We start from the raw sequence: 11089 nt of genomic DNA, 5'->3' as shown, positions 1-11089 counted from the left end.
ACCCAATGACTCACTAGTGATGACTTCTCTGATTGTAGTAAATTTTTTCCCCTTATATTTCCATATGGTCCACACCGCCATGAAGACTTCTTTCCGCTATGACTTGTTCCTACAAACAGGGAAATAGTTAAAAGCAATGCTTGCCTGGGTTTTTGAAGAATGGGTCCTGGAAGTCTAGTGCTAGCATCACCACTGGAAGGTCCAATCGAGGAGTCACTCCATGCAACCGAGATTGCTACACCATTATCCTACTGTATTATTACAAAGGTTAGCTATATAGAAGACTATATATTGGTCATATGTATAAGAGAGCTGTTGATAGCTATGTTCCCTGATCCCTTATAAACTTGCATGGGCTTACTTGCTAATTTAATACCAAAAGTACAATAAAACACTAGCAGACAAGTCTAACAGTGGTTTATTTTATTTGGCCTATAGATCAACAGGTAAATTTCCAGATGGACCCTGAGGCAGCTGGGCCCCCAGGTCACCATTGCATAGCATAGTACTTTCATACAGATATTCATCATACAATATCTCAACCAGGCAATGCATCACTATAATATACTTGGTGGACTATTTAAAGAGATCCTATCATACAAACATTTTTTCTTAGTAAGACGTTGAAATAGCCTTAAGAAAGGCTATTCTTCTCCTACCTTTTGTTGTCTTCTCCGCACCGCCGTTCCGTAGAAATCCCAGTTCTTGACGGTAGGCAAATTAGTTCTCTCGCAGCACTGGGGGTGGGCCCCAGCACTCAAACAGCACTGGGGGCGTCTCTAATGCTGCCAGAGAACTCTCTCCAGCGCCGCCTTCATCTTCGTCAGGAGCATCCTCTTCATCATCTTCTTCCGGCGCAGGTCTCAGACTTTTAGGCCTTGGGCAGAGCAGACTGTGCATGCCCACTGGCCACGAGAAAATGGCCGCTTACAATACTCATGGCCTGTGGGCATGCGCAGTCTGCTCTGCCCGAGGACTAGAAGGGGTACTTTATCCACTCATGCAACATTTTAGCTCTTAGCACTGGATTCTTTCTAATAGGTGAATAAAGTACCCCTAATCTTTCTACATTAAACCTTGGAGTGCTGCCTTAAAATGAGTTTTTTTGGATATCAGTGGAGGACATGATTGACTTCTTTGGGCTTAGCAGCCATCCTATTGGATTCTCTGCTGCAACTTTTCAATGTTTGGTTTGATATTGGGATATTGTGTCAGACTCCCTTTACAAACAACCTGATCCATTAGCATAATACAATAATATTCTTGTTATGCAGCTCACAAACCAGTTCTAGCTCACACCATTATTTGCACTTTTCACCCCGTACAAGACACCGAATTCCAGTTTGGTGAGTTAAGTAGATTGATTAAATGTTTGCTTCAGAATAAAAGATTTTTCTCTGCTTGATATATACGGTTACATTTTTCAAATGGATTCTTCAAGCCTAAATCAGTCTGACTAAGCTGGAGTGCAGAATCCAAGGAATCTACACATCCTTCACCCTTGGGCCAGTTGCAGACAACCATGCTGCAACCGGCCTGCCATGAATTAAAAGAATGGTTTGCACATGGAGGACACGGGGATGTCACTGTGTGCCGCCCATGCACAGGGCGTGCTTCCGCGGCTCCTTTCATTAAATTAATAGGAGCCACGGAAACACGGGCTGCAACATAGGACAGGAATAGGACCTGTCCTATCTCATGCGGCCAAGACTGTCGACCCACACACGGGACCGTGAAAATCACAGTCGTGAGTACGGGCCCATAGAAAAGAATGGGTCAGTGTGCTATCCATGAAATAATGGAAATTTGAGGGTTTGGGGTTTTTTTTGGTTTTTTTTAAACAACCATCATTGTACCAACCACATGATTCCCAGACTCTGCAACCATCAACTATTCTGGGCGTAGTATATGTATCCATCTGTTCTCTGTAGTCATCAGATCTCTATATATAGGAATGTGGCCAACATACATGCTCAAGGAAGCTCAGCAGTAAAGGCAGTGGCGTAGCTAAAGTCTTGTGGGCCTGGATGAAAACTTGGCATGTAAACAATACTGGGACAGTATTATTTTTTTTAATTCAAAAGTTTTATTGGGTTTTACAAATTTTATAAACATTACAAATATCAATGCAATTACAATCCGAAAGCTAGACATAATTGCTCGGAGGAAAAAAACCAAAGAACAAACAGTAAAGTACGTCGAGAACAATGTAACAATGTGCTAAGTACTAAAGCAACAAGTATCAATAAGAGAGCAGAAAAACATGTGCCGATCGGTTAACTTTATCTCTCCAGAAAGAGAGTGGTGGAGCCTCCTTATTCAGCCAGAAAAGAGGTACAAGAGTTTTTGCAGCAGACAATAGATGAGTGATCAGTTTATGTTTGGCAGGATTATAATCCCTAGAGGGCATGGATAAGAAAACAGTCTCCAGCTTGAGAGTGAAGTATGGGTAACTGACTGCCCTAATGGTGCTCTGAATTTCTTGCCAGAATGGTTGGATGGTAGGACAGGACCACCAAATGTGCAAGTAAGAGCCTACATGTGTCAGGCATCTCCAGCACCTGTCAGAGGGGTGTAATTTCTTCCTAAATAACCACACAGGAGTCCTGTACCAGCAGGTAAGCTATTTGTAGTTTTCTTTTAATCTGATGCACGGTGAAAAATTGTGAGAGGTGTTCAAAACATTGTCCACAGCATCATCAGAGAGTGAAATTTGCAGTTCCTTCTCCAACACGGATATGTAGGACGGTTTGAAAAACGTATGGGGGTCCACAAAATGGTGTAAAAAGTGGGAAATCTTCCTCAACAACACCGTTTTAGAAGCTAACAGTTTTTCGAATTCCGTCAATTCATGGCGAAAGTGTACATCTGTAACTTAGCGAAAATTACAGATAAACGTTGCTTATGTAGGAAGGTTAGAGGATCCCCCGAGATTAGCCCACAAATGTCCGACACCGGCAACAAACCAGAAGGGGAAACAACATCTCTCAAGGACAAGGCGCAAAACTTGTTCCACAGGTCTTTATACACAGCTGGGTTCAGACCCACTAAGTATGGAATAAGATTGAGTGGGAGGAGTGGGGAGGGTTGTAGAAGCAGTTCATCTTGCAGGTCTACACAAGACTTTGATGAGCTCGGTAGGATAGGGCAGGAGGACATGAGTTTCGGAACAATCTAGGAAACCACAGAACAGCAAAAAGAGAACAGTCCAGTCCTTTTTGCAATAAGGTCGCTGGCATGGAAGATGTAAGAGGCACAGCCAGGTCCGACCACCAGTTCAAACGAATGTCCGTGTGGTATTTTTGCATATCGGGCAGTCCTATGCCTCCCTGTCTTTTGCGTTTTGTCAGTTGGAGCCTGGTGAATAGACTTCTCAGTGAGGTAAAAAATGCAGTCGGGAGAGCTATAGGTAGCAGGACAGTATTATGTGCTCCATAGTGGCCACCAAACAGTATTACGTGCTCTATAGTGGCCCCCAAACAGTATTACGTACTACGTGTTTTATAACCGGACACAAAGTCAGACATGCAGGACTTTGTGTCCGGTTAAAAAAAAAACTGTTTCGCTGTGGAGAGGCAGAAGACGCTCACGGGTGGTCACTTTGCAAACCCATTCAAGTGAATGGGTTTGAAAACTGACTATGGGTTAAAAGGAATTTCTTCCAAGGAAAACCAGCAATCTCAAATGGCATAAAATTTGACTTTGCTTTATTCTTCATAGGTTTTTTTAAAAAACATATACAAATTTTTTTTTTTTTTTTCAAAAAATACATGACATATATAGCAATATTTGACTCACATGGATGTGGAGAAACGCCAGGGCTTGAAAACTGACTGCCGGGTTTCCATCTCCTGTCCAGTTTCTTGTGTAGAATACGGAAACCTGCAAATCAGAGACCGGGCGCAGATATGAACTCACCCTGACATGAAATCTTGGCGTTCTTCAGCATCAGGACATTATGTGCAGCATCTCCTAAAGGCTGAAGAGGAGACAGTGCTGGACCAGAAGCAGGATGAGAGTAAAATATTTGCCACTACTTGGTGGCATAATCCAATAGGTAGCAGCCTAAAGTGTCACTTTGTGGAGGTCAAAGAAGTGGAAATATGTGTTGGGACAAAAAAAGGAGGCAATATATTGCACGAGGGACAAAACTTTATCTAGTATCACTATATATTCTCCTCTACTAGGCTGCTTTATAATTGTTCACACTCATTACATGACTATTTTGGCAATATTTCCTGTTTAATGGATGCTGTAGATTATTAATAAGTAATATATTGATGAATTCTTCATGACATTGACTTTTAATGTACCAAAATAAATCTTGGATGTCTTCCTAGTACTAATAGTAGTGTGTTCTTGCAATAGACAGTTGATTTTCTAGCTTACTAGAAGTGAAAGCTTTACCGCAGATATTTACTACGCCATGCTGTACAGAACAGTTTGGTTAAACACTTGTCCATCAAGTTCAACCAGAAAAATGAAGACATTTTCTGTATTATTGGATAGTTATAAATCCTGCTTTTAAAGGGTAAAAAAACCAGCCCAAGATTGGAAAAAAAGTGCCATAATAAAGGAATTTTTCATGTATTATTTTATTAAACCAACATGAAAACTACTGCATTTCTTATTGGAAAAAAAACATATTTGCAACTGGTTTATATAAAATAGGAGACCAAGCTGTCAGATAGTGTTAAGAATTTAGTAGTGAATTAAACCAATCAGCATGCAATGTATGAGAATACATGTAGGCCACCAAAGAGAAATGGAAAACTATTGCAATTTTTTTTAAAATCACAGAATATATTAAATGCCAAATAAAACAGTCCCAGGTATATCCATACCCTTTAAAATCACAGTTTAGCAAACCAAATAAACATGGTTAACATACCTCTTCAAATTTAGGATATTAAAACACAATATTGAAATATAGATATTCTGAAGTATATAATGCACTAAACTGTGACAAATACATTTAATAAAGTTTTTCAGTGCACATCTATTTCCAATATCAAAAACAGAAACATTTAAAAGGCAAAAAGGGACAGAAGGATGTGGGTCAAAGGTAGAGACTGCTCTTGACTGAAAAGGACATACAAAATCTTGGAGACCTACCCCTTATTATTCCCTTTACTTCCCCACTCTTATGTATTTGCATGCCTAACACAGTGAACTGTGCATGTGCCCAGAATGGAGTTGGGACGAAGCGGCAGACAAACTGCTCTGTTATCTGTGGGTAGTTTATCTGCTGGAGAAGAAAAGGAATGAGGATGCTGAAATCCCAGTGCTGGGAGAACTAGGTAACTCCAGGTGCAAAGGATGGTTGTTTGGTCCAGCCAGAATTGGTGGGTGTAGACATCATCAGTCTAATGCAGGGATTAGCACTCCAGCTGCTGTGAAACTACAACTCCCAGCATGCTTCATTCACTTCCATGGTAGTTTCAAGAACACCAGAGCAAGTATGCATGCTTGGAGTTGTAGTTTTACAACAGCTGGAGTGCCGAAGGTTGCCTAACCCTGGTCTAATGTGTATGACCAGCTGAAGCCTCTTAATAATTCTAGTAGACCATGGTAGGTCTCATGCACCAGAACTGCAATTCATGCCAGACAGGGACTGGTGTAGACTTCAGGTAAAACTGAGTGATAACTTGCATACATTAATGTAAATTTGATGGGCTAAGGTGCCCCCTCTAAAGGGAACAGCTAAATTCACTGGAGGGTTCCTAGTGGGCTCTTAGGCCGGGTTCACACGGAGTTACGTGCCGCGAGATTTGGCACGTAGACGCCGCGTGACCCTTTGCGTGCCGTACACGCTCCCATTCATTTCAATGGGAGCGGGGAGCGTATGCGCCGCGCTAGTTTGCGGCCGTGAATAAATGCACGGCCGCAAACTAGCGCGGCGCATACGCTCCCCGCTCCCATTGAAATGAATGGGAGCGTGTACGGCACGCAAAGGGTCACGCGGCGTCTACGTGCCAAATCTCGCGGCACGTAACTCCGTGTGAACCCGGCCTTAGAAATAAGCTAGAGTCATTGGGTGGATAACATCTAGGCACAAAGGTAAGTCAAGCACTATCTTCCTAGTCTCCTTACTGTCATTGCAAGGTCCATCACCAATCATCTTGCTCACAGAGCTTAAAAGAGGCCTAATTTAAGGCAAGCCTAGGTAGCAGGCTAATACCGGAAAAAGGGTAGGTAATATTTGCATTTATCTGTATAGTGGGCCCCCATAGTAAATGCCATAGGCACCGTATAATAGAAACCAATTAATTTTTCAATATACTGCAATACATTAGTAAACACATTAAGGGCCCATTCACACTACGGATACGCTGACTGATTCTGAACGTTAAAACACGTTCAGAATAAGCGGCGTATAAAGCAGATTCCATTCATTTCAATCGGAGCCGGCATACAAGCGCTCCCCATTGAAATGAATGGGCTGCTTTTTTCTCTACGAGCGCTCCCATTGAAGTGAATGGGAAGCGCTCACGTGTACGGCTAGCTCTGCTCATTCCGAGCCGTGTACACGAGCGCTTCCCATTCACTTATATGGGAGCGCTCGTAGAGAAAAAAGCAGTCCATTCATTTCAATGGGGAGCGCTCGTATGCTGGCTCCCATTGAAATGAATGGGATCTGCTTTATACGCGCTGATTCTGAATGTGTTTTAACGTTCAGAATCAGTCAGCGTATCCGTAGTGTGAATGGGCCCAAGAATCCCTTAGTCCCACGTGAATGATGTAGCAGGAGAAATAATCAAAAGAGCTAGACCACTCTTTTCTTTCTGTTTCCACAAAAAAATGTATAAAAAGCAATCAAAATGTTAGCCAATCCCCAAAATATTATCCATAAAAGCTACAAATTGACCTGCAAAAAGAGATTCCTTACACGGCACTATACATGAAAATATAACAAAGTTACAGGTGTCAGAATATGAGGATTCAATTTTTTTTTTTTTTTTTTAGTTTTGGAATGTTTGGAAAAGTATTAAAACAAAGAGTAAGCACCTCTATATATTCTTATCAACAGAAAAATATAGGAGGCACAGTGGCTCAGTGGTCAGCGCTGGAGTCCTGGGTTCAAATCCTGCCAAAGGCAACATCTGCAAGGAGTTTGTATGTTCTCCCCGTGTTTGTGTGTTTCCACCCACACTCCCAAGACATACTGATAGGGGGGAAAAATATAACAAGCTAGAGCTTTTAAAAGGTGACAGAATATTTTATCTGATGCAAATAACACACACCAGAAAACCACTGGCCTTTGCTCGGGCACACAGATACAAAAATGTTATTACTTTTATCACATTTTGATGGGACAGCTATATTAAAGTCTTGGCCATGTATCATAGGGCTAAGCTCATTTACAATGTTATACTCAATCTATAGAAACAAACAGACTATTATTCAGCGGGTATAAAACACTACAGTAACTACATTTAGAAACTAAAATAACTTGGTCAAAGTCTATTCCGGAGCAGTAAACAGACCGGTGCACTTTGGAGCTTTGAGCAACATCCTGCAGCAAGAGTAAAATTCTAGTGTAGTTTAGTTATTTTCCATTATTAAGAGCAATGAATGCTCAATTTGGCATTAACCCCTTCCTGACAGTGACATTTTTCGATGTTAGACTTTGACTCCACACCTTCCAAACCCCATAACTTTTTTTTTATTTTTCCGTTCTAAGTGCTTATTGTTTGCGGGACAAATTATTCTTCATGATGCTACCATTTATGATTCTGTATAATGCAGCTGGAAAAAAAAATTTGAATGAGGTGTATTTGAAGAAATGGGCATTTCTGTGACTTTTACAGGCTTCGTTTTTGCGGTGTTCACTCTGCAGCAAAAATGACTGGTCACCTGTTTTCTATGTTTCGATTACGATTCCAGGTATACCAAATTTATATCATTTTATGCTAGCATACCGAAAGAGCTATGAGTAAGGGACATACTAGTCCTGAAACGCGTCAGCTACTAATGCAGTGACAGCAGTTTTTAGAGCACTTTTTTCTTTTCCTGTTTTTTCTCAATTTTTTCACGTATTATGTTTTTGTAATGTTTTAAACTATTAATTAAAAGTTAAATTTTAAAGCAACAGTCAAGAGATGCGGATTTTCACTTAAACAATACGAATGTCATACTGTTTAGTTATACCATTTTGAGGAATGTCTATTGCTTTGATCACATTTTATTCAAATTTTTATCAGTTACAAAACAGTGAAAAAATGGCGGTTTGGCATTTTTGATTATTTTTCACGCTACGGCATACAGGAAAAATAGCTTTATAAGTTTGTAGACTGAGCGTTTTTGGATACAGGGATACCTAATGTGTATGAGTTTCACGGTAATATATTACTTTTATATGTATTCTGGGAAAAAGGAGGTGATTTGAACTTTTATGTTTTCTTGTTTTTTGTTGGTTTTTTTTATGTTTTTTAAAACTTTTTTTTTATTATTATTATTATTAGTCTAGTAGCCCACCTAGGGAATTTGAACCTGCAATCATTTGATTGCAAGATCCATAGATTGCAATAGATTGTATTACAGTCTATGGATGACAAGTCTATGACAAGCTTGGAAGCCTTCATAAGACTCCTAGCTGTCAGCAGAATAGATGAGCTCCTGCAATCTCGCTGTGCGGGAGTTGGCCTGCATCAGTAAAGGTAAAGCGCTGATGGACACTGGCCCCCGGAGGCCATTTTTGGTCTTTGGGAGGGAAATGATCCTGCCTTGTAATGCCCATGATCAAAGTGAACGCTGATCACAGTCATTAGCGTCATTAGTCCAACCTCGTGTAAACAGTAGCCATTTACCTACACTCACCTGTTCCCTTGGTTTAGCAACATCCCAGGTGACTGTTGTGCGCTTGGCATGCACATTGTATAAACCCAACCTAAAACTGGGAATTGATTGAGAATGGGCATTGCTATGAATTATCATTAACTGATAACTTTGTCATTTGTGACAAGGTGCACCAAGACCACGGCCCCCGTCCTCAAGGCCCCTGGATTCTGAACATCAGGCTTTAATTGTGCACGCTGATACTGCACAATTCTATAACAGAGCAGGGAACTTAAAAGGCCCTGCTCTATCATAGAAGACCGCCAGTAACGCACGGGATAGTGCGGTGCAGATGGGGTGATGATGTCACAGCATTGTGCCACCTGTGCCACTACTACAGGGAGAGTCTGCTCCAGTCATCGAGTGGGAGCGTGGTAAGGTGAGTATAAGATTTATTGTTTTACAGTAAGGGAATGGGAATAACTGTTAAGGGGCAAATATTATTTACAGGGGGCTAATATTTACAGTGGGGGAACTATTAAATATAAGGGGGATAGTATTTATAATGGAAGAACTATTAAATATAAGGTGCACTATTTTATACACTGCGCAAAAAAATAAAGGGAACACTCAAATAACACCTCCTACATCTGAAAGAATGAAATATTATCATTGAATACTTAATTCTTTACAAAGTTGAATGTGATGACAACAAATTCACACAAAAGTCATCAATGGAAATTAAATCTATTAACCAATGGAGGCCTGGATTTGGAGTCCCCCCCAAAGTTAGCGGAAAAACACACTACAGGCTGATCCAACTTTGATGTAATGTCCTTAAAATATGTCAAAATGAGGCTCAGTAGTGTGTGTGGCCTCCACGTGCCTGTGTGACCTCCCTACAATGCCTGGGCATCCTCTTGATGAGGTTGTGGATGGTCTCCTGAGGCATCTCCTCCAAGACCTGGACTAAAGCATCTGCCAACAAGATTCCTGGCTGTCATGCCAACATGACGTCGGCCCTGGTGCCAGCAATCAACGGTAAAATGGCGCCTCGGTCAGCTTTGACCGAGGAGCCAGAAGGGTTAATGCCCACGATCGGTGTGGGCACCGACCATGGGCATTAGCGCATGGTGTCTGCTGTATGATACTCCCAGGCGGCCGCCATAGTTAAACACCAGGCATATGGCGGATGTTGCAAAGGGGTTAAATATAACTGGGCTATTAAAAGAGGAAATTATAGATAAGGGGGGTTATTATAGATAAGGGAAGAACTATTTATAACAGGCCTATAATGAGGGGGGACATTATAAATACAATATATATATACAATATATATATATATATATATATATATATATATATATATAGGCAGCTATTATAATGTAGTCACTTTTTCTAAGAGGCAGAGGAGGCTATTATTTATGGGGGGGCTATTACTGATATAGGGCAATGCTTATGAGCAGGGACTATTATTTATAAGGAGGTGATATAACTGATGATGGGGTGCAAAAATCTTTTAGACACTACAAAGGTGGTTATTTGAATTGTGTGTGGTCATGGGGGGGGGGGGTTAGCTATTACTGTTTTGGGGAAAGAAAGGGATGGTCATTAATGAGCTGCCACTGGAAATATGCTGGTGTTTGTCTATCAGCATGGGAGGCCCTGCTTTTAATTTTGCCCAGAGCTGCAGTTGTCTAAAACCAGCCCTGACCAAGGGTATGTTCAGACAGCAGAAACTTTTACCGCCGTGTGACTTCTCTGCACGGCTAGCCGATGCAGTGCATCAACATCCCGCTCCTGATTAGGCCCAAATCAGTGGCGTAACTACCATAGAGGCAGCGGAGGCGGCTGCCACAGGGCCCGGGCCATTAGGGGGCCCGGTGACAGCCGCTACCGTTGCGTTTTTTTTTTTTGTTTGTTTGTTTTTAATAGTCCGTTACGGGCCCTATTCACTTGCCGATCCTTGCTGACATCTTTGCAGACCCCCGAGTATAATGATCAGCGGATCGGGAAAGATAAGGGAACCTAAAAAATACTGTTACTTACCTCTCCACGATCCTGCCAGGCCTCCGTCATTCGTGTCTGACGTCTCTGATGTCACATGACCCAGGCCTGCTTCCTGGGTCATGTGACGTCCGACGTCATTAAAGCAGGACAAGAGCGGCGGCCGACAGCCTAGGTGCCGGGGGACAGGTAAGCAACTGTTTCTGTTTTTTTAATGTTTTTATTCCCCCGGGTCTCCGATTATTAAACTCTGGGGTCTGAAAAGACCCCAGAGTATAATAATTGTTTATGGGTGTCCACAGTG

Source organism: Leptodactylus fuscus, chromosome 2, assembly GCF_031893055.1.
Source record: "Leptodactylus fuscus isolate aLepFus1 chromosome 2, aLepFus1.hap2, whole genome shotgun sequence".
Lineage (NCBI taxonomy): Eukaryota > Metazoa > Chordata > Amphibia > Anura > Leptodactylidae > Leptodactylus > Leptodactylus fuscus.
This window is presented reverse-complemented; position numbering follows the sequence as displayed.